Here is a 23,061-nt window from a genome sequence, read left to right on the forward strand (position 1 = left end):
TTTCAGTGAGGATTCTTTTTTCTTCAAGGTCATTGATAAAAATGTTAAATAGCGTAGGGCCAGGAACTGGTGCCTGCAAGACCTCACTGGAAACACACCCATTTGATGATGATTTCCCATTTACAACTATATTTTGAGATCTATCATTTAGATGTTTTTTAACCCATTTAATGTATGCCATGTTAGTTTATATCGTTCTAGTTTTTTAATCAAAATGTCATGTGGTACCAAATCAAATGCCTTACAGAAGTCTAAGTATCTTATGTCAACACTATTACCTTTATCAGCCAGACTTGTAATCTGGATTCTATCCCAGGTTCTGGCAGGATGTAAGGCTGTCCTGGTTACAGATTCTTCTCTCTCTTTTCCCCCTGCCCCATTCTGTGGCTGTCCTCTAGCATGTCTCATCTACTTTCCCCTTCTGTTCCTGTTTTACCTGCTCCTATTCCCCATAACCTGTTCTTAACCCACTCTTCTCCTATCACACCTCCCCCCGCCTGCTTGGCCCCTACCCCTCCACCCATCTGTATTCAAGACAAAATGCTTTCTCCTTTTTCTCCAAGCTGTCCGGTGCCAGCAGGAAGAATATTGATAGCACAGGAAAGACAGTTGCCTCCTCTGTTCAATTGCGTGGTGCCAGAACAGCACCAGCAACTACAAAGAGCTGATGCAGGGAAAAGTCCAGTTCAGCTCTGGGCTGAATCACGGTAATTGAAAACAGGATCTTTGGAGGATTTTAGTTCCAGTTTCTAATAAGCATCTAATGAATATGTGCAAGCTATGACTTTTCAGAGGCTTATCACCTGAGCAAATATAGATGGAATTGCAGGCAGATAGCAATCCCTGAAGCACATCTCTGAAGTCCCTTCTCCAAAGCATGAAGGTTCAAGAGCTTCTCAATGAAACAGTTGTAAGAATTTTTCAACATTGGCAAAACAAGATATTTTCCCCCAAGCTTTTCTCAGAAATAGCTAAACTAGTTTTCTGAAAGTTTAAAAAAAAAATCAGCCAGAGGCATACAGCAGACATGAAAAATTTCAGCAGATACAGTAAAAATTTGGCAAAGCTATAAGAAACTAAAGCCAGGGTCTTATAGTGGAAAGTGTTAGGCAACATTAACTATACCTTTTCTTCCCATGACCTTCCTTTTGCAACCCAGATGTCAGTTTTCTCCAAATGCACCAGATATCAATAAGAATATCCATTTCAATGTGGCTTGTTTGTTGGAATTTTTACAGAAATATGGATAAAATCATAAAATGAAACAGTTTAATCACGTACACACCTAGAATGATTTTTAGAAAAATATCACTCACCTAACACTAGATTTAGAGTTACAAAATATTGCCATTTTACCCATTTGACTGGGATTTGGAGAAATCTTTCTGGAGAAACTTTGTTCCACGGTTACTGATTTATCAGAATCTATACATGAAACAGAGATTTTTGGCCAGATCCTCAGCTGGTGTGAATAAGCGTACCTTCAGTGGAGCAATGCTAATTTACACCAGCTGAGGAACTGTGCTGTTGCCTCCATTTTAAGGTATTAGAATGAACTAAGGGGAGAATTATTTACCCAGTGTTCAATAAACTTAACTACAAATGAGCTCCATGGGCTCAAGTAGTGTCCTTGAGAACTCTTCAGCTGATTCACAAAATGGTCGGCTTCCATAGCTTGCAAATAGTTCATTAGTTCTTGAGGGTGAAGGCCTTTCTCCCCCCAGCACAGCCATATGTTATTTAAATGGCCTCTCAACCCCTCCCATAGTTGGAGCCACAGTCCCCTTTCCATCCTGAAAGCCATCTGGGGTAACTGGATTTATTGAGGGGTGACCTTAAGAGAGAGACAATTTTTTGGAGAGAGCAGAGGAGCAGATTCCTGCCTATCTGACTGACAGCTGGGAAGACTGGCTAGATCATGTGGACCTTTATCATTTCCTGACTAAGAGCTCTGAAACTGAGCTGTCAATAGAGAGAGAAGATGGTGCCAATAAAACCTCAGTGCATTCAGTTGCTCTGCCTGAACTTCCCTCTTCACAGTGAAATGACAGGACTATTGGTCTATTCCTCTCCTTCTCGCCGTGGGAGCCATAGAAGTGTTACTACAGCCCTTAAAGTTATATAGGATGGAGCAGGGAGATTATTTACATGAGTTCTTGTCCACCCTTCAGCATCTCAATAGCTCCTGACCACAGTATGAGTCTGCATCTCTTTCTTACATCCATGTAAATACTGATAAGTTGTTTTTTATCTCCTGTTGCATGGACTGTTTGTTTCCTTTTTCTATAGTTTCCCAAAATCCTAACTCTCTAGACTCCAAGATTATTCAGCTCAGTCTCTAACTGGTGGAAGCAGTCATATGAGAGTTGTGTGCCCATTGCTACCATGTAAATTGGTTCACAAGTTGTTGCCTTGTTAGTTTGGATAATGCGGTACCTCCCTTTGTTCAGGTCTTAAAAGAAGTGAATCATTTTAATTTGTCTATTGTTAGTAAGTTTATTTTTTCCTCTATTTAATCTTTGGTGCTTTTAGGAAATTAAATGCAATTAAATTTAAGAAAAATAATAGCTGGATGGAATTAAAACCAGATTCTTATGACTAGTAGCAGTAGCAATCTGTGGACAACTGATGCATATGTTTAATATCTCCCTTGAGACTGGGAAAGTTCCTCAGATGTTGAAACTGGCTTAAATAATTGGAATTCATAAAGGTGGAGATAAGTCCTTGGCTAATAATATTAGGCTTAAATATTCTTTGCTTCCAATTTAATCTAAAATTCTTGAAGTACTTGTTAACTTCTGTTGACTTATTTGCATTTCTTACTCTACTGAATGGTTGGCATCCTTTACAATGTGTTCTTAGAACAAATCAAGCTAATATTCTCATGTTGCTTAAAACATTCTCATGTTGCTTTTACCAAGCAAGTGATCATGTTGTTTGACCTATACTATATTTGCAATAATGTACAGAGCATGCAAAGTATCTGACCAATTTAAATAATTTTTAAAATTAAAGGGTGTGGATTTTGTTTTAACATGGCACATATGCAGCGGCTTGAATCCTACTTATCAAGATATCTCCTGTTCACATAAACAAATCATGTTAAATCAAACAATTATTAGTAGGATTAATTTTAGCTCCTTTGTTGTCTGGTTTTGGAAGCCATTTATACAATTACTTATAAATTTACCTAATAAATATTCCAATGTATTGATAATTATAGATAGCTTTACCTAGAAAGATGATGATTCTAGTTTAATGGTATCTTTAGAAATAAGACATTGAATTTTAATTGCATTAAAACTGTAAAGTACAGTGTATAGTATATTTCTTCAGTGAAGCTTTCATCTCCTTTTGCTTGGACTATTATATTTCCTTTCTCTATAGTCTTCAAATTTCTAGCTTTCCAGACTCCAATATATGTAGAAAGTTGCTGCCTGCCTTCTTACACAAAGAAATAAATGCAACCACATTGTACCACTCTTAAATAACTTCAGTGACTTTCATTGGTTTCACGGTCTACATCGGTATTGCCATGCTTGTTTTTAAGACCCTCCTTGGATTTTGCCTCATCCTAGGACTTAAATACCTTATCTTTCTTGACTCTTCTTATAACCTCCTTTGATGTGTTGTTATTTAATACATGTATTATCTTAGTGCCTAAGATCCCTAACCATAGACCAGGACCCCGTTGTTCTAGCTAGGCAGTCGTCAGGTCTTTTTTCCCTTCATACAGTCTTGCCACTACTATCACAAATATCTTCTACTCTACTGCAACTATTATTGGAAACAGATTTATAGTATCTCTTTAGCAGAGGTTTGGAAACAGCAAGAAACATTTTTCTCCCTTCTTTACAGAGCACCTCTTGCTGTTCCTCTCCTGATGTTAATACAGTAACTATTAGTTAGCCTTGCAAAGCATTCTGGGATACATTTTGTTGAGAGATGCTACAAAAATCAAACAATATTGTATTGTGTTTTTACTGTTCATGAAGAAATGAATAGGTAAACTGCAATGTGGATTTTAACAGGAATGAGACATTACATAATAAATATTAATATTGTAGAGCAAGGTAGTACACAGTAAAAATAATATTTATGAGACCAATCCCAGCACATAGTCCAAGTAACTGGACTGTGCACTGTGGATTTCCAAAGGGAAAAGGGAATCCACTTCACAGGCTTCAGAGCAGCAGATTCACTCTGTGGCCACTATTGAGACCTCAGAGATACAGAAGTCCTTACTTCTGCAGCTTTGCTTCTCTGGTACATATGCTACCAGCTCTATCTACCCCAACTTCCAAGCCCCTCTGTGAGCTGTGATGAGAGCTGCATGAAGTATTCACAGCTTTTTTTTAAAACTAATATAATTTTGTTTGTATTTCAAACTATTCAAGAGCACACTTGATATATTACCTGCTCAGTTTGTTATTCACAATTATTTTGGGATTATGCAAATATATTTCAGACTATGGATTTTTCATTATTAATTCCTATGACTGTTGCTTTTTCTGTTCATTGTTAACTATTTGTCCTATATGATATTATTTTTGCTTCGTGTTTTGTAACTCAAAAATCTGCAAAGAGCTTTCTCTTGACACTGTCTCATGACACTTTCCATGCACATTCATAAGAAAAAAAATTCTCTCTTACAAGCATCAGTGGAAAGCAGAGGACGGTGGTCAGAAATCCCATGAAAGGGAATTTATTTCTTTCAATTAATACTGCTTTGTTATGGTCCCAGGTGTAGCTGGGATTCAGGGTTTCCCCAAGAATCAGAGCTCCATGGTGCTCCAGGTGCTGTGGATCCTTCTGTGTGGTATTACTACACATCTGTTATATAGGAGTAGTTTCAGCCTGTCTTCTCTCTTTTTGCTCAGGAGCTGCTGACATAGAGGGAAGAAGCTTGCAGGGACTATATGGAGTATGTGTACTCCATGCACGACATTGCATACCTAGAGGCAGATATAGCAGGGAGTTAGTTGTCTTTGCAGCAGAAGCTGAGTTCATAGAGTGGGCATGTTCAGCAAGTGTTGAATATTTTAACTAGCAAAACTGACCTGAACATTAAGGTGGGTTGCAAAACAATTTTTTTTTCTGGTTCTGCTGAAATGTAACCCTTTTTTGCCTATGATTATACCAGCATTTTGCAGTGGGCTAACCTAAGGATTTTGGTTGTTAGGTGATTTTTTGGGATCTAATTAGAAATTAATAGACTAATTTGACTTACTCTCTCATTTTTATGTCAGTTTATGTTGGGTGATCTATAGATATTCTTGTTGATTGCAGTAATTGATTTGCCTCAGTTTACTTTATCAAGGCTACTTTTGCAGGGACAAGGACTTGAAGATAATGTTCTTAAATGAAAGATGAGTTCCCCTTGATAGGGCTTAAAGGCTCATCCTTTTAACAAATGGCTCTAGACATTAACTCCTTCTGTGGCATTCAGCAGGTCATGTTACATGGATGCATTCACATATTGAGACATTCAGCTGACCTTATTTGTGCCTGTAAATATGCAGGTGCAAGAACAGAGACCCAGTGAAGACACAACTGGAGATTAGTGTTTAAAAAAAAAAGAAAGAAACTATATTACAATACAGTCTTTGATTACGTGATTATGTACAATTTTCCCACCGGACTCCTGCCTCATTCAGTGCACAGTGTCTCATTAGCAAAGAGTGAAGCTGAATGCAGGTTAAGTTGAACATGTGGAACCCTATGTGCAGCTCTGTCCAGATGGCTATGTTGTTCCAGCCAAACTCCTCACATTCCCTGTTTTCCTGGTGCCCCCTCCATAGCAGTTCCTCCAGGGAACATGGCCCTCTGACTCCAGTTACACTGATCTTGATACATCTTCCTTATTTTACAAACATTTTAATATAAACATTAAAAACAAATAATTGATGCCTAGACCCCAGCTCTGTGCCCCTACAGCCAGAGGTTGCTAGCACATAGCTAAGTTGGAGTCTTGCCTGTATCACACACTTTGCTGGTTCCATAGTCTTTGAGATAGGTGTTCTCCTCAACAGGCAACCACACTGGCAGTGACCTTTCTCTGTCTCCCTGCCCCTTGTCTCTGAGTCTAGCAAACTATTTGTCTGTGGAGTCTTCTCCTTCCCTGTGGGGTTGGCCTCTGGATGGTTCTATGTCTTTGTATTCTGTGATGATCTCTGTAGGTTCTCTCTGAGTGTTGTGTCTGCTGGCTCATAAGCGTCTTCTGTTCCTGTCCCTCTTGCATAATCGCCTCGTGTGGTCTTGGTGCCAATGCACCCCTCCTGACTCCTTTAGTCCATTCCTTCTGGTGTCTCTTGAATGGATGGAGCTTCACAGAAGTGCCTGTCTCCAGGCCCAGTAGGTCCTTAGTTGACTTGTCGTACTCTAGTATCTGTGTCCTCTGATTGTTAGCCATCTGCTGTCAGTGGTATGCCCATCCTTCTGGCTGAAAAAGGTCTTCCCTCATTGGTAGCAGGGTATTGGTCCTTTTTCCAGCAGCGACTGTGTTGGATTGTTTTGGCACCCCTGTGCTGTGGTATTTCTGTGTGCCAAAAATGCTAAGAAGGGGTCTGAACCAGAAGAAACAGCCTTGTGTAACAGTCTCTTAGCTGTTTTCACAGCAGATTCCATCTTACCGTTACTCTGTGGGTATGCTGAGGAGGAGGTGTGGTGGTCAAACTCCCATTTGCTTCAAGTTCAAAAGCAAATTGAAGTCCATTGTTGGTGAATGCAGTGTCCAGAATGCCATCTCACAAGTGGTCCTCTTGTATCGACTTCTCAAAAATTTGAATACTTGTCCGGTCTAATTAACCACTGCTGTCAGTAGAAGTTAGATAAATCCACTTCCATCTTTTCTTATGCTCAGGTGGGCAGTTCATATGGTAACAAAGTCTCTGCTGGCAGTTAACATACAAGCAGAACATGTCACAATCTTCTATCAAGGAGCCAAATTGTGTATTCATTCCTGGCCAGTAAACTCTCACTCAAACCCTTCTAAGACAGCTGTCAGCAGTACCCAGGGTGAGGCATGTATTTTTTGTATGAGGAGAGGATAACAGCTTTGTCCATCCAAAATATGATACCATTCTGCAAACTCAGCTCATCTTTAATTTGAAAATATGGTTCTGGTCTTACTGGCTTTTGTCTTCTGGCCATCCTGCTAATATCACTCTCTTCCCTGCCTGTAGTTGGATGTCCTTTTCTGTGGCCTCTTTGATTTCCATTGACTTCGCTGTTGAGACTGGGGGATAGCGCAGCATAGTAGTGAATTCCATGTCCTGGTCTCCTTCCCACAACTCACTGATAGTGGATATATATATTATCTGCTTATAGTGTCAGCTAACACCAGTAATTCATAGAATCATGGAAGATTGGGGTTGGAAGGGACCTCAGGAGGTCATCTAGTCCCAACTCCCTGCTCAAAACAGGACCAACCCCAACTAAATAATCTCAGTCAGGGCTTTGTCAAGCTGGGCCTTAAAAATCTCAAAGGATGGAGATTCCACCATCTCCCAAGATAGCCCATTCCAGTGCTTCACCACCCTCCTAGTGAAAATGTTTTTCCTAATATCCAACCTACACCTCCTGCACTGCAACTTGAGACCATTGCTCCTTGTTCTGTCATCTGCCACCATTGAGAACAGCCTAACTCCATCCTCTTTGGAACCTCTTTGGAAGGTAGTTGAAGGCTGCTATCAAATCCCCCCTCACTCTTTTTTTCTGCAGACTAAATTAGCCCAGTTCCCTCAGCTACTCCTCATAAATCATGTGCCCCAGCCCCCTAATCATTTTCACTGCCCTCCACTGGACTCTTTCCAATTTGTCCACATCCTTCCTATAGTAAGGGGCCCAAAACTGGACACAATATTCCAAATGTGGCCTCACCAGTGCCAAATAGAGGGGAATAATCATTTTCCTCGATCTGCTGGCAATGCTCCTATGAATGCAGCCCAATATGCCGTTAACCTTCTTGACTACAAGGGCCCACTTTTGACTCATATCCAGCTTCTTGTCCACTGCAACCCCCAGGTCCTTTTCTGCAGAATTGCCATGAACATTAATGTTGAACAAAACAAGCCCAAGGACCAACCCCTGGGGCACTCCACTTGATACCGGCTGCCAACTAGAATTGAGCTGTTGATCACTACCCATTGAACCCAATTGATCTAGCCAGCTTTTTATCCACCTTATAGTCCATTCATCCAACCCATACCTCTTCATCTTGCTGGCAAGAAAACTGTGGGGAAACGTATCAAAAGCTTTGCTAACGTCAAGATGTATCATGTCCACCGCTTTCCCCACATCCACAGAGCCAGTTATTTCATCATAGAAGGTAATCAGGTTGGTCAGGAATGACTTGCCCTCGGTGAATCCATGCTGACTGTTCCTGATCGCCTTCCTCTCCTCCAAGTGCTTCAAAATGGTTTCCTTGAGGACTTGCTCCATTATTTTTCTGAGGACTGAGGTGAAGCAGACTGGTCTGTAGTCTCCAGATCCTCCTTTCTTCCCTTTTTTAAAGATGGGCACTATATTAGCCTTTTTCCAATCATCCAGAACCTCCCCCGATCGCCACGAGTTTTCAAAGATAATAGCTAATGGCTCTGCAAACACATCAGCCAAATCCCTCAGCATCCTAGGATGCATTGCATCTGGCTCCATGGACCTGTGCATGTCCAACTTTTCTAAATAGTCCTGAACCTGCTCTTTCACCACTGAGCGCTGCTTAACTCCTCCCCGTACTGTGCTGCCCAGTACAGTAGTCTGGGAGTTCACCTTGTCTGTGAAGACAAAAAAAGCATTGAGTACTTCAGCTTTTTTCACATAATCTGTCACTAGGCTGCCTCCCCTATTCAGTAAGGGGCCCACACTTTCCCTGACCTTCTTATTGTTGCTAACATACCTGTAAAAACCCTTCTTGTTACCTTTCATGTCCCTTTCTAGCTGCAATTCCAATGGTGCTTTGACCTTCCTGATTTCACTCCTGCATACTTGAGCAATAGTTTTATACTCCCCCCTAGTCATCTGTCCAAGTTTCTACTACTTTTAAGCTTCTTTTTTTGTGTGTTTAAGCTCACCAAAGATTTCTCTGTTAAGCCATGCTGGTTGCCTGCCATATTTGCTATTCTTTCTGGACCTGGATAAGTCTGATCTTTACACGGTAGTGCTGAAATTGCATTAAGATAAGTTGCACTCTCTTTGGATACCTAAGGAGAGGCTTTGTCATGATTGTCTATAGAGTTTTGTGTCTGACTGTACTATTACTGAGTGGATATAGTTGTTTTGATGGAATGGCTCCATGCCATATATCACAGCCAGTAGCTTTTTTTCTGTTTAGATTCTCAGAGGACTCTGCTGGCATAAGCGTCTGGCTGCTCCTGCAAAACAGCTATACCCAAACCTTTTTTCAGGGCATCACAGTGGAGTGTCAGTGGCTCTCCTGGCTGGTAGTACCTCAGGATGGGGCGTCCATTATCATTTGTTTCAGTGTGTCATATGCTTGCTTTTGGAAACCTGCCCAGTCCCACTCCACATCCTACCTTGTGAGCTTGTGATTCCGATGAAGCACTGTGCCCCTTTCACATGCCCTGGAACTGGCATGTCTCTGACTGCCTTGATCTTGTTAGGTTCTGCTTTCAGTCCCTCTGCTCTGAGCAGATGTCCACTGTTTGAGTTGCATTTTTTCTGGGTTCAGTTTTATGTTCTTGTCCCAGTATCGATGTACAAAAGCTTGTAATTTTCTGTCATGGTCTTCTTCAGCTTCTACATCATTGCTCCCTTCACATACAATGATGATACCATCTGCAATTATTTTCACCTCAAACAGTCCTTCCAGTGCTTGGGATAGTCTTCTCTGGAACACCTCTGGTGCTGGGCTTATGCCCATCAGCATGCATAGTCCTCTGCAGTGACCAAATGGTATTGTAAAGGTTGTCAGCATGCTGGACTCTTCATCTAGGCTTATGTGTCAAAACATGTTCCTCAGATCACAGACCATAAATATTCTGCTTTGGAGAGTTCTGGCAAGATGTCATCCACTTTGAGCAGTGGATAGTGGCATCTTTTCAATGCTCAGGTCCATGGTTTATTTACCTGATGCCTTATTTACCATCACCATGCTGCATGCTCAGGCCTCTACACGCACTATAAAATCCCTGCTCTGCTGAGTTTTGAGCACTTTGTATACTGGATTACATAGTACCACTGGAATTTTCCTTCATGGTTAGCACATAGGTTCCATTGTGAGTTCTACTTCCAGTTACAGCTTTCCTTTGAGGCACTCATCATCTATAAAAACATCCACATGTGCTTTTAAAATTGTATCCACTGCCAATAGAACTCCTCCTTTTGCTTCTTGCACTGCAGCTTTAAAATTTTGATGTTGCACCCTAATCAGATCCATTGTTTCTATGGCTGTATAGCCCAAGAGAGGTCTGTGGTGCTAGCCATTCACCGCCACAAACTTCAGTTTGTACCATCTGCTATTTTTCAGGTTAGTTACTGTAAGGTCACATTTTCCTATGGGGCGCATTATGCTCTCATATCGTTATTAGCTTGCAACTGCTTTTTGTAATGCATGTGTTTGAGTCTCATTTCACCCCAAGGAAACACATTGCAGAAGACCCTGCTATCCAGTTGAAATCACAGAGGGTGTTTCCCTATTAATATTGTTGCATACATGGAGCTTAGTATTGTACCTTGTTACTTTCCTGTCCTGAATCTGATATGCTGTTGGACTCAAGGAGAGAATAGTGATGTCATCACTGCTGTCTGATGTGTCATCCCCCTCTTATACAAGTCTGACTCAATCTTTGGGTACATCTACACTGCAGTAAAACACCTGTGGCTGGCCTGGGTCAGTTGACTCGGGTTTGCAGTGCGTAGGCTGTGGAGCTTTAAAGCTGCATTGTACACATTTGGGCTCAGACTGGAGCCTGAGCTCTGGGACTCTGCGAGCGGGGAGGGTTCCAGGTTCTGGGCTCCAGCCCAAGGCTGAATGTCTACACAGTAACTTTTAGTCCCGCAGCCTGAGCTCTGCAAGCCCAAGTCAGCCGACCTGGGTCAGCTGCCACCATGCTGCGGGACTTTAATTCCAGTGTTGACATACCCTTTCTGAGAGAGAGCTTCTACTCTTGCACATACTGCAAAATAGGCCAACTTCCTAAATTCCTTGCAATGCTGTCCTCGTGTGTGGCAACTCTCCTTTTCCCACTCGTGCTGTTTCTCATTAGTAGTAAATGCAACTCATTATGGGTATTGAACCCTGGCAACCTACTCTCCTTTGCTGTTGTCTCACTATGTTTCTGGGAGCATTATGCCTCCTAGGACTTTCATCCTTTCTCTTGAGGCTTCCACTGCATACCCAATAGCTAAGCATCCATCTAATGCAGATTGCCTTCCATGAGCAGCTGCTTGCTCAGGGGTGATCCCAAGTGCCACAGACTGTCTCGTCCTGAGTCTGGCAAGTCCACAAAATTGTGTGGAGCAGCTAGCATGCATAAGGCAGCAATGTAGGGGTCTATCCCTGCCTCTTCATAGTGGTATCTAGTGAAAAACCTGTGTGGCTCCACGGTTTGTTTCTGCTTTGGGGATCAATAGTTCTCCAGGCTCCTAAGACAGCTATGGGAGTTGAAGCAGTGGTGAACATCAGATTTCTGCCTTTTCTCACAATAAGGTAAAATAGCAGTTTTACTTTCCTGTTATTGCCATACTCCTGCATGGCAGGTAAATGTACAACTGGAACTCCTCTCATTTTGATGCCAGAAAAAGAGAGAGAAATGTTTGTTTTAGGATGAATATAGTTGGACAAATTTCTGCCAAAATAGTTCAGCTGTTTCAAGAATAAGGATTGGTGAAAATATGGTCTTTTGCCCATATTAAAAAATTCTGGTGATATTTCCTTTGAAATGCCCCCATGCTTTGGAGCAGAGACTTGAAATTCAGCAGGGGAGTTGTGCCAGGGATGTGCCTTGTGCTGTCACTGTGAAAATCTACCCAAATCTGGCCTGGTTATAAACCTTAAAAAAAAAATCTGTTTGCACATGCTCAATAGAGACTAATTAGATTTTAGCAGCTAAATTCCCCGAAGTTTCTATCTGCATTGGGCTCCAAGGGTTCAATAGATCTTTCCTTGCAATTTCAGCTTTGTACTGCAGCAGTCTGTGCCCAGTCTGGGCGCCTAAACTGGGATGGTTCTGATACCATCCTGGAAGACATCAGTTGCCTTGTCTAAAAGTTCAGCTAATTTTTGGTTTGGACTGGAGTGCTTAATTTTTTAAAATTCTGTAGGCACTTTAGGCTTTGCCTGTCAAGCTCAATCTCTCTCAGCCATTCTCAGCAATCTCTCTGAGCATTCTCTCAGTGCCAAGTAATGCATGACCCTTTGCTTCACAACATAGAGGTTTAGTATATGCTGTTTACAGTTGTTACTTTCACCATAACGACGCCCATGGGAGTGAAGATTTCCCCTGTATATGTTTTCGGAAGTACTGAGTGCTGCAACTTCACCCTTTTAAGTAGTTTCTGATAATCCTAGTGTGAAATTACAGAAACAGCAGACCCTGAATCAAGCTCCATTTTAAGTCTTATCCCTTCCACTTGCAAAGGAATCCAAACAGTACCTCGTTTGTCTTCTAAATTAAACAGTTGTAGAGATGCTACAGCATTCTCCATGGATTCTATGTTGTCTTCTGTAAACTAATGAATCAGAAATTCTCTGGTATTGCCCTTGTAAGGTGGTGATTGTGCTTCTTGCACTGACCTGCACATCTTCTACGTGTGCTCCAATTTCTTGCAGTTTCTACAGGTCTTGACTTTAAGCCAACAATCATTAGCATTATGAGACTGTTTGCCATCATGAAAGCACACAACCTTTGAGTTTTTTCCATGTTGTCCTTTTTGCTTGACCTCCAGTTTATTTGTTGCACAGATCTGATGCTGTTGCAACTCTCTGGCATCTTTAATAGCAATTTCTAGGGTCACCATGGGCTTTGGGGATAGTTGTTTTTGGATAATTTCCATTGTCTCAGCAAATGTTTTTACTGCTGGTTTAATAGGAAGTGGTAAACTGAACAGCAAATTATAGATTTTGTGCCCCACTATCATCAATAAAACTGATATCATTAGCTATTATATAATCACTTTTTCTCATCATTGATATAATTAGCTTTTATATATTGTCTTTTGAAGTACATAGTCCAGTCCTTGATTCAGCTATCAAACAAGTCCATTTTCCCCAAGTAGCCAGATATTTTTTAACCTTTTTTCTATTTCCGTTAGTAGGTTATTCACAATGACAGTGCTGCAGATTGCAGTTTTAGTTTCACTTTCCTTAGACCTCTGCAGTCTATTCCACTATATTCCTGGATTAGGATTCCATCATCCTTGCCAATTTTGCATCCTTACTCTCTACATTTTTATCTGGATCGATTGAGTGGAGGTGAAGACCCGCTCAATCGATCTGGAAGTCAATTCAATAAAACCACCTCCAAAAAAGTGTAGCGCTGCCTCGATGGGTATGCATTTCCCGTTGGCACAGTGTAGTGAGATGGCGCGCAGAAGAGGATTTAGGAAATCGACATAAATTATGCAAACTACTCTACGTAGCTTGCGTAACTCCCGTCAACTGCCACCAAATTTCCCAGTAAGTATAGACCAGGCCTGGGTGCCTGACTTCAAACACATGGAATGTGATTTCTAGAAGTGCTGAGCAATTGCAATTGAAATCAATGGAAGCTGTGCTTTGTATTGGTGCCTGAACTGGGGGGGGAGGGGGAGCACATATTAATAGGGGCATAGTTTGTGGGGGGTCAACGCCACTGTGAAGTGCAGCCCTTGTCAGCACCACTATGCACTTGCCCGAGACTTGCAGTTGGGGGGGGGGGGCAATGCTGCCTCTGCCCCCCAAACTATGCCCATATTAAAAAGTGGGGGACATGGCTTCCTGTCTCCCCCAGTTCCAGCACGGGTGCCCCCCCCCCAGTCTATAAAGGTTCCAGTGCCCTTGGTGCTTTGCACATATAAAGTTCTATAAAATTGCTAAGTACTCAGAAAAATTGGGCCTAAGGCATCTCAAGTTAGCCACCCAAAATTTGTGGTTACTTTTGACCTTAATCTCTCTGTGTGCCTCAGTTTCCCATCTGGAGATAATACTTTCTCCTCAATTCACAGGGATGATGTAAACATAATTCTGTCTTTGGAGCAAGGTTTGTATAGTGTGGTCAATAAGGCCGGGACCACACATTGAACAATGAGGAGAAAACAGTATACTGAATGGCTGCTCATTAAGGTTAGCAGTTTCCATTTTATGCACTGAATGAGGCAGGAGATCTCTGAGAAAAAAAGTACATGATCATGAAATTAAAGACTGTATCATAATTCATGCACACAAAAGGGCCAAATTAATGTTGCACAGGCAACCTTAGTTCTGGTACTCTCTAACTTTTCAATGGTTGGCTTTGCAATCTTAATGTTTTTTTAATGTAGTTGTTCTTTGTGTAATATATAAATATAACATATGAATGATTTTATTAAGCAAATTTGATATGTGAGTATTACTGAAGGTCAAAAAGCTACGTAGAGATTTGCTTTGTAAACTATGAGGAATACAAATTTAAGTGAGGGCACTGAAGAGATTTAGTAATAACCATCAATAAAATAAATCAAAGCAAATCTTCTTATCCATCTTTAACCATCATGCTATGTCATATACTCCTGCAGTAAATTAGTCATCACGCTTAAAGGTTAATGGAAACAACAGTGAAAGAAAAATTGGCTGATTTTGAACATGCATGTGGTGGCTTTGTAAAAGTGATAATAACTTCAAGGTTCTGTTGGCATTTTAGGAAAAAATGGAAAGAAATGGAGCAAAAATTCCTGATTTTAAAAAGTGGGTAATAGTTTGCAAGTAAGGGGGCAAATTGTATAGTTCTGTATAGTAACTGGATAAATTAGAAGGCTGCCTCAGAAAATGTGAGAGTACATCTCTGTTTTAGGCAGTGTGTGGTTAGACCAAGAAGTCTTTGGGAGGGGGAAAAAAAGAAGACAAACACCCGTTGCAGGAATTGTGTTCTTTAGAGATTTTGGAAAATGGTGTTGAAGAGAAGGGAGCCAACACCTTTAATCTATTTAGCATGTTGTGACACACTTAGCCCTGATGACATAAAGAAATTCACAGTAGTCTTTAACTTTGTTTGAGAAAACTTACTTTATTTTTCCAGCAGAGATCTGCAATAACAATTGAGGCACAGGGCATTTACTTGAGATTAATGACTGGTTAAGAGGAGCTGATGTCTCAAGGCTCAGCCGGGGGCCATTAACCACAGCCGGCCATTAATCCCCAGGAAATGCTCTACGCTGAGGTCATTATTGCTATTATAAGATGAAAATGAAAAAAGACATAGGCATGTGGAATTTTTTCTTTTATCAGCAAACTAGTTTCTATTGGTATGAATAGGGCATTCCTAGAGAATTACTGCCCTGTACTTTAGCCAGGCACATTGCTTGAATCATCTTTCACATTCCGTTCATTTTATAACCTTTTATATTTACAGGATTCTTCATATTCTCAGTGAGGCAAAGGTATTTCATCTGTTTTAAGCAAGAAAAATAAAGAAAAGAAGTGTGGAAAGTGAGTAAGTAATATAAACCTTGTAAAACTATTGATAAACATCAGGTAAGAATACTTGAAACATCTGAAAATTACAATGGAGTGATTGAAATAATATGCATCCTAGTATGTTAAAAGATTTTCTTAACAAATATATATTATAATGATGACAATTAGTTTTGAAAAGTTAACTGAATAGGAGCAATAAGATTGGAGAAAAGCAAATTTGGTTATGATCTTCAAAGAGGTAAATGTAGTTATGCAGTTGCTGTCATAACACTAGTAAAATAGAGGTACAAATATTAGGATTACCAAACTGTGTACTGTAAGTACCAGGGATTTATAAAGATCAAAGTTTTCTAGACAATCTGTATTGCAATTTTTTGGTAGAATCATAACATAAGTGGATGAAGGGAACACTGAAGATGAAGTATAGTATAGATTTTAGTAAAACCTTTTCATAATAGTGCTTCATGAATATTTACTCTTGATATTAGTTCATACGGATTTAGTTATGAATACAGACACACAGATATTAAAACTATCTGGCCAACAGTACACAAAGGATATAACAACGCTGGTTGATTGGGATTGGTGTTTGCTTCCATTTTATTTAATATTTTTAATCATGAACGGGAAGAGGATGGTTATAGTATATTAATTTAATTCACGTATGGTTCTAAATTGTGATATACTGCATACACTAGAGAGGACAGGACAGAATTAAAAGGGAACTAATGAGGTTATAAATATGAACAAAAAACCATCAGTGGAGGTCCACCAGGTAGGAGGAAGGGAGGAAGCTATTGTGTCCAGAAGTCATAGAAGATACATCATGTCATAGAGTAGGAGGGTAATAGTCCCTCTCAGTGGGCTAATATTCAATTGATTTTGACCATTTTTTCTTCATGGAATATCCATAAACAAATTGCATTTTTCTCATTTATATTTATTTGAATTTATTACTTTAAAATCTTTCATAAATTTAATTTATTGCATTGCTTTCTATTTAAAAATTGAAATATAAAATATAATCCTTCTGTTAAGCTGGTTTTGGTGACATAAGTCACATGATATTGTTTATATTCTGTGGTTAGATGAGTGTTGTAATTCTTTTAAATACAAGTTCCTGATGCAAATACTTGTGAAAAGTAGATTTTCAATTTGCTTTCCACTGCTATTCAAGTTTAAAATTAGCTTTCCTTGGTCATTTTTGCTGGCAAAACTCAGTGAAACAAATGTTTGAAGAAAGTGAATGCAAAAATTAATTAATTTATGAATATGAATGCATCTTCATGGGGAGGGGAGGGGGAGAGGGAGATTGCAGAATTCATCCACTCAAAGTGTGACATCACCTGGATTTTTGTATATATTTGTGGGCATCAAATTACCAGAAGGATTAGAGAGTTCAGAGAAGAGGCACAGAAATGATTTAAAAGCTAAGATTGAAATGTGTCCAGTAGGGCTGGGTGAATAAATTGATCTCTTGGCAAACATTCTTGACAGTAAACTCATTTGATAGAATGTTCATGTCAAGCAAACTAAAAATGAATACATTTTAAACTTTGAACAAATATTCACAGAAACTGGTTTGCAGTACTTTGGCAGGGTAACGTAAATTATAATTTAAGTAACAACAATTTGATAGGGAGAAGCAGCATGAAAACAGACACTAAATACAATGGTTATAAAATACCACTAAATACCATGTTGGGCACATTATAATGAGCTGAATAAGATATTAATACCACAGAATAACTAACTATAATAGAATATATGAAGGGTGAATACATTGAGAAAATTAATTATGTAATGAGATGCAAGAGATTATAATCAGGAGTAACAAGATGAAATTTTAAAAGGAAACAGGCTATCAGGAAAAACTTCCCAAATTTTAGATCTAGTAGACTATAGAATAATCTCACAGGATTCTACTTGGCTTGCTACAACATTAGGACAACAGTAGGACATGATTCAACAACCATGCCTTCCTCTGCAGCACTGGTTATGGGTCACTTGCTGGAGGATTTTCTGGTGGATTCTCTGTACTTGAAATCTTTAAACCATTATTTGAGGACTTCAGTAACTCAGTCATAGATTAGGAGTCTATTACAGGAGTGGGTGGGTGAGGTTCTGTGGCCTGCGTTGTGCAGGAAGTCAGACTAGATGATCATAACGGTCCCTTCTGACCTTAAAGTCTATGAGTCTATGAGACATTTTAATTCTGTAAAGTTACTTATGAAGGAAAGGGCTTGTCTACATGGTGGGGTATTGTACACTATCGGGGGGCTGATTTCCAAATTGCACTAATGTGTTGAGTATTAATAGGTCTGTGTAGGCCCTGCTGGTGTGCACTAGATGCTCCCCATTGTGCTTTAATACACTACATTAATTGCACGAGGGAACATTTAGTGTGCTCTAGCAGTTAATATGCAGCACATAATTGCTCTTTGGAAATCACTTCCCTGTACTGTGCATTACCCCATTGTGTACCCCACATTACCCCTAACTCTAAGTCCTAAGTGTTTGCCCTTTTACTCAGGACCCTGAGTATTCTTCAGTCTGGTGCCTCCAGATTTTGCTGCAAAATTCACCGCTTGCTGCAGACTTGTGCTCTAGAATTTCTGGTTTAATTTTTAAAGATTGTTTCTAGCCCTTATGATTGCAGCAAGAACCTTGAAAATGGGACCTCAGTGTAACCAATGCAATTATAGCTATCCGAGTCTGCAGAGACAATATAACTGAGAGGTGTGCACTGCCCAGCCATCTCAGACATGGTCCCATGTATTCCATGATTCCAGAGTTATAATATTTGGCATTTTCCCAGGATGCCATTGGATTCAGCATTTTTGCCATGAAATTTGCCATGTTGCAGAAACCATGCACCTTCCCTTCTATTTGCTCTCTCTCCTCACTGCTGGGACCTGCCTGCAGCTGTATCTTGCTGTCTAGTTTCCTCACATGGTGGAGTTTAAAGGTCTCTGCCCTGTGCCATAGAGCTAGGCAGCAGGGTCAGGGAATCAGAGCTGGGGTTCAGCTCGTAGCCAAATAATAGGGGAGCCAGAAGTGCAGGCAGTTTGACTGGGGAACAGTGCAGCTGCTGGGGCCTAGGGAGCAAAGGAGATAAGCCACTGAAGCCAGCTATGCCTCCTTTTCCTGGCACACATGGAGGAAGACCATTCTGAACTGAGCCTTCTTGGCAGTATTGTGGGAGCCAAGGCACAGGGAATGGAACCAGGGTGTCTGCAAAGCCAAAAGAAAACCCATCCTCAGAAATCATCACTTTTAGAAATAATCACAGATTAATTTTACATCCGTGAGTATCTTCAGCTCTGAATCATAATGGTATGTGGGGATGAGCGGGGTGGAGGGAATGGGAATGAATGGCAATTAGTGTTGCCACAGAGCCGAGGATTGTAGTCCCACTACTTGGATCCATTGTGTTGCGGAGTACTGTTTATGCTGTGTATTCACTTAGGGCTGTGGAATTCCAGAGCTGCTGGCCACTAACGACTGCTATAGTTACTTGGATATGAAATTTAGGAACAGTAGATACCATTTTACAAATATGATTATTCCATTTACTATTGAGAATAACTAACAACTCGACATCATTGCTAGTACGAGTGGAAACGCAGGGCTTGATTCTCTCTTGTACCCAAACTCCACTTGGATCAAGAGTCAGGGGACCTCAGAGAGTCAGCTCTGGTTCCTTGGTTCATAGGCTGGCCCCAATGAGAGTCAGCAGCTTTAAAATCTGCCACTGATGCAGGGTCCCTAATGGACCTTGCGTCATGGAGTATAAGCATAACTCTGCCTTCCACACTGTCTGTCCCTTGCCAGAGTCAGCACAGTTGGATTAGAAGACAGGTCCTCTCCTGGGAGTCTCTGTTGGCCAGTTGTGGCCAGTTTCCAGTTTCTGAGAGGCACAAAGGGACCAGATGTGGCCCTTTATCTGGAAATAGGCATGGGCTATATTTCAAAGCATACAAACAATACTGTTTCGACTGAAATCAATAGGATTTTTTCCATTGACTTCCATTTTCCATTGACTTCAATTACGGGTCCTTAGATGGGCACTAAGAACTGCAAGCATATTTTGTTCAGAATTAGTTCTGAGGGAGCGCAAATCTTCTGTTCCGTATGGAGTATGCCAGGAGCTGCTCTGTTTATATCATAGGCACATACTGATGCTGTTTTAATTCTTATCTGGGAAAGTAATTTTTGTTTCTTTTGGCTGAGATTGAACTGATGGAAATTACTGCTTGTAATACCATGAAGTTACTAATTACTGATATGAACAATGAGTGACCACACCATAGTGTCTAGGAATTTGATGCATGTTAAGCAGGAAGTAATACTTCTTGAAGTTCATATCAATAATCATGACTAGCAGATTCTATTATTTTGAATAAGGTACTTGCTAAAGCAATAATGTTACGAAATTAAACATTTTTTCAACCATTTCTCTAAAACTTCACATGGTAATTTTTTAAGTAAATTGGAATAACAGAAAGTAACTTAGAATTTCTGTTTCTTCAATTTCACTGAAAATGCTGTTTAAGATTGTATATTAAATTATTTAGCATTTGTCACACGAAAGTAAGTCATGGTCTGGGGAGCCAAGTTATTTACAAACTAGAAAGTTGGGAGAAAATCATTTCAACTGCCAAAAAGTTCAGAAAATTATTTATTTTGGTGGTACATTGTAAACACAAGGGCTTATTCCTCAGTAAATGGTGACAATACATAAACAGATAATATCCATTTCATTGACATCACTGAAAGCTACATTTCCATTTTAGTGATCTTACTTACATTTTATCAGTTGCTGGAAAGTTACTATTTCAACCTCAAGAACCGGATTTTTAAAAGCAACCTGTGTTTTTGGGAGTGCAGATTGCAAGTGCAATTAATTGTATGTGCAAATGATTATATCTGACCACCTGATTGACCACCTGATTTGTGGGTGCAGATATCTAAATGTGATCATTTGCACCCACAATGTACTGCATTTGCAATCTGGCACCCACAAAATTAGAGGTTGAGTTGAGTTGAGTTCACTTAAAAAGTTTACTTAAAAGGGTAAAAACTTAAAATTAAGGGTCTGATCATCATTTACATCTGCATCCTCCCACTGAAGTCAGTACCAGTGTGCAAGAGATGGAGGATCAGAGTGTTTAAGTTTATAAAGTTAAATTGTATATCACAAAGAGCAATTGATCAGTGATACAGTGGCAGTTTTAGAACTGGGTGCACTGGACCTTATAACGTGTACAGTACGTTGTGACTTTATGTGCTGTGACCTACTGGTAAGTCACTACTTCTTTTGAAACCATCCCTTGCTGGGCACAGATCAGTAAAGCAGGAAACAGGAATTTATATCATTTATGCTTTTTTCTCCACACAGACAGATACTATGATGATGAGCATGATTTAAAAACCTGACTAGGTGGCCAGAGACACCACTGCCAAAAAAAAGCGCATATTTTTGTCTCCAAAAGTAAGAAGTGTTTGTACACCCCCTATGTCCAAGTATCTTGTACCATGTGCCCCTGAAATTCAGTTGAGTATATTCTGTGTTCTGCTCAAGCTCCAAACTAGCAATACATGGCAACAGTAAGGCTCCTCAAAAAAACCCAATGACCTTGTATGCATTTCTCTTCTTATGGTTTAGCATTTTAGAGCTCACTATTGTATAACATTGAGAGCCATTTGGAAGGTGCTGAACTGGCCATGTGATAACAGCATAATGGGCACACTATGAGTATGCTCAAATATGAAGAAGCTTCTCTTTAAAATGCCTCCTCCAGGCATTCAAAAAAGAAACCTAGATATGCAGAGTTCCTCAGTGAAGCTGCAAGGTGATTTTAGCAGCAAGGAGTAGGTCTCCAGGTGTCAGTAAAGTGAAAAATTGAACTAGCAAATAAGTGTTCTTAAGACTTAATTCTTTCCTGTCTGAGAGCTCTTCTTTATGTGATTTAGGAATACTACCCTCACCTGCCAGATGATTGGAAGGTTCAGATGAGTCACATAAAAGTAATGAGTCCTAATACTAAATACATACTAATATGCAGCATAAGAATATGTATGAAAATGATTGCCTGTCATTTCACTATCCCTGCAACTATTAATGATGCTAATGCCTCACTCAATCCTGGTTGCTACTTTACTGATATTTGTTAGCAAGAAGTGCAATTTAAAGACTGCAGGTGATAATGAGAAGAAGGCAAGGAGAGCCTTGGATTTTCAACTACTATGTATACATTCTGTCATCTGTAAAGACTGTATATAGCAAAAGAATTTATCGTAAAACAGCCTTTGTATTCAAATACTAAGCTACATTTCCTGTGTACTGAACTGCACAATGTCATAAGGTTTGTATAGATGTCAGCTTCCCATTTGATTGTTGTTCTTTTTTAAATTAATATTTGATTGAAAAATAAGTTTTAGTGATTTATTCTTCATTTTAATTACATTAATGATTGGAATATCTTTTACATTATGCTGCAGTTTTTTGTTTTTTTTTGATGAATGACTATTTCATACAATACTTGAGTCAGCCATAATGGTAAAATTTGTTAAAATTGTTTCCTTCACTGGAACTGCAAATGTGATCTAACATGACTGGAGACTGCAGAATGTGCAGAAATGACATTTAATTATAATTTCCACAAAAGAAAAAAATCAGTGGAAAACAGTCCGCATCATAAAATGAGGTTATAAACAGCACTATTCACAGTCCTTGCTCTAGAAAAGAAGATTCCTAAATTAAAGAGCATATTGACTGAATTATCCCCCTTAGCCACATCTTTCAAGCCTTTATATAAACGATGTGTGGAAATATAGTACTTAAAATATGTAAACAATTAATAAAATGTGGAACACATCATGAATTGGTGGTAATAAAAGCCTAGAAAGCTACGCAATTAATTACTTTTGTGCATTTTAGGTGTTCTGGAAACTGAGCATCAATTTTCTAGTTTTGACTCATCAAGACCACCCGGAAGAAGAGCTTAATTGCAACAAATCCCTAAGGAGTCTCTATTTATCATTTAGTTATAAGTTTGGCAGCTAACTACACATAACAAAATATGCAAATTAAAGTAGGACTGACAATTACATGAAAACATGCACCTATTTTACCAGACATTTTTGAGTGTTTTGAATTCAGGAGTATCAACTGATGGTTTTGGAAAAAAGAAAACTGCTTTAAAATGATTTCTGGATAACTGTCCGTCCTAAACAAGATATGGTGTTAATCAAAGGCAATCCTTATCTATCTAGAATTTTGACAATGTCTAGCTAAAGAAACATTCTGAAAGGACAGAAATATAAACTGAGGACTAAAGACTATAATGTGCAGTAACGTGCAGTAATGTGCATAACCTTTATTTCATCTGTGTCCTTGTGTTGATGGAGTAGAAACTTTGAATAATTATACTGGAGAAAAAGCCATG

At 39.7% G+C, this 23,061-nt stretch overlaps 1 protein-coding gene across 1 annotated transcript in view; it reads left to right on the top strand.

The window, feature by feature from the left end:
* ANAPC10 (anaphase promoting complex subunit 10) overlaps positions 1-22,635 on the top strand; it is a 276,728-nt gene extending 254,093 nt beyond the window's left edge. The window contains exons 6-7 of the transcript XR_010920520.1: positions 15,546-15,622; positions 22,554-22,635. The gene's annotated coding sequence lies outside the window, so the exon portion shown is untranslated. The remainder of the gene's footprint in view (positions 1-15,545; positions 15,623-22,553) is intronic.
* The last annotated feature ends 426 nt before the right edge of the window (positions 22,636-23,061 follow it).

The sequence above is a fragment of the Emydura macquarii genome, unplaced genomic scaffold, assembly GCF_026122565.2.
Source record: "Emydura macquarii macquarii isolate MOO-44397 ecotype Brisbane River unplaced genomic scaffold, CSIRO-AGI_Emac_v2 contig_1363, whole genome shotgun sequence".
Classification (NCBI taxonomy): domain Eukaryota; kingdom Metazoa; phylum Chordata; order Testudines; family Chelidae; genus Emydura; species Emydura macquarii.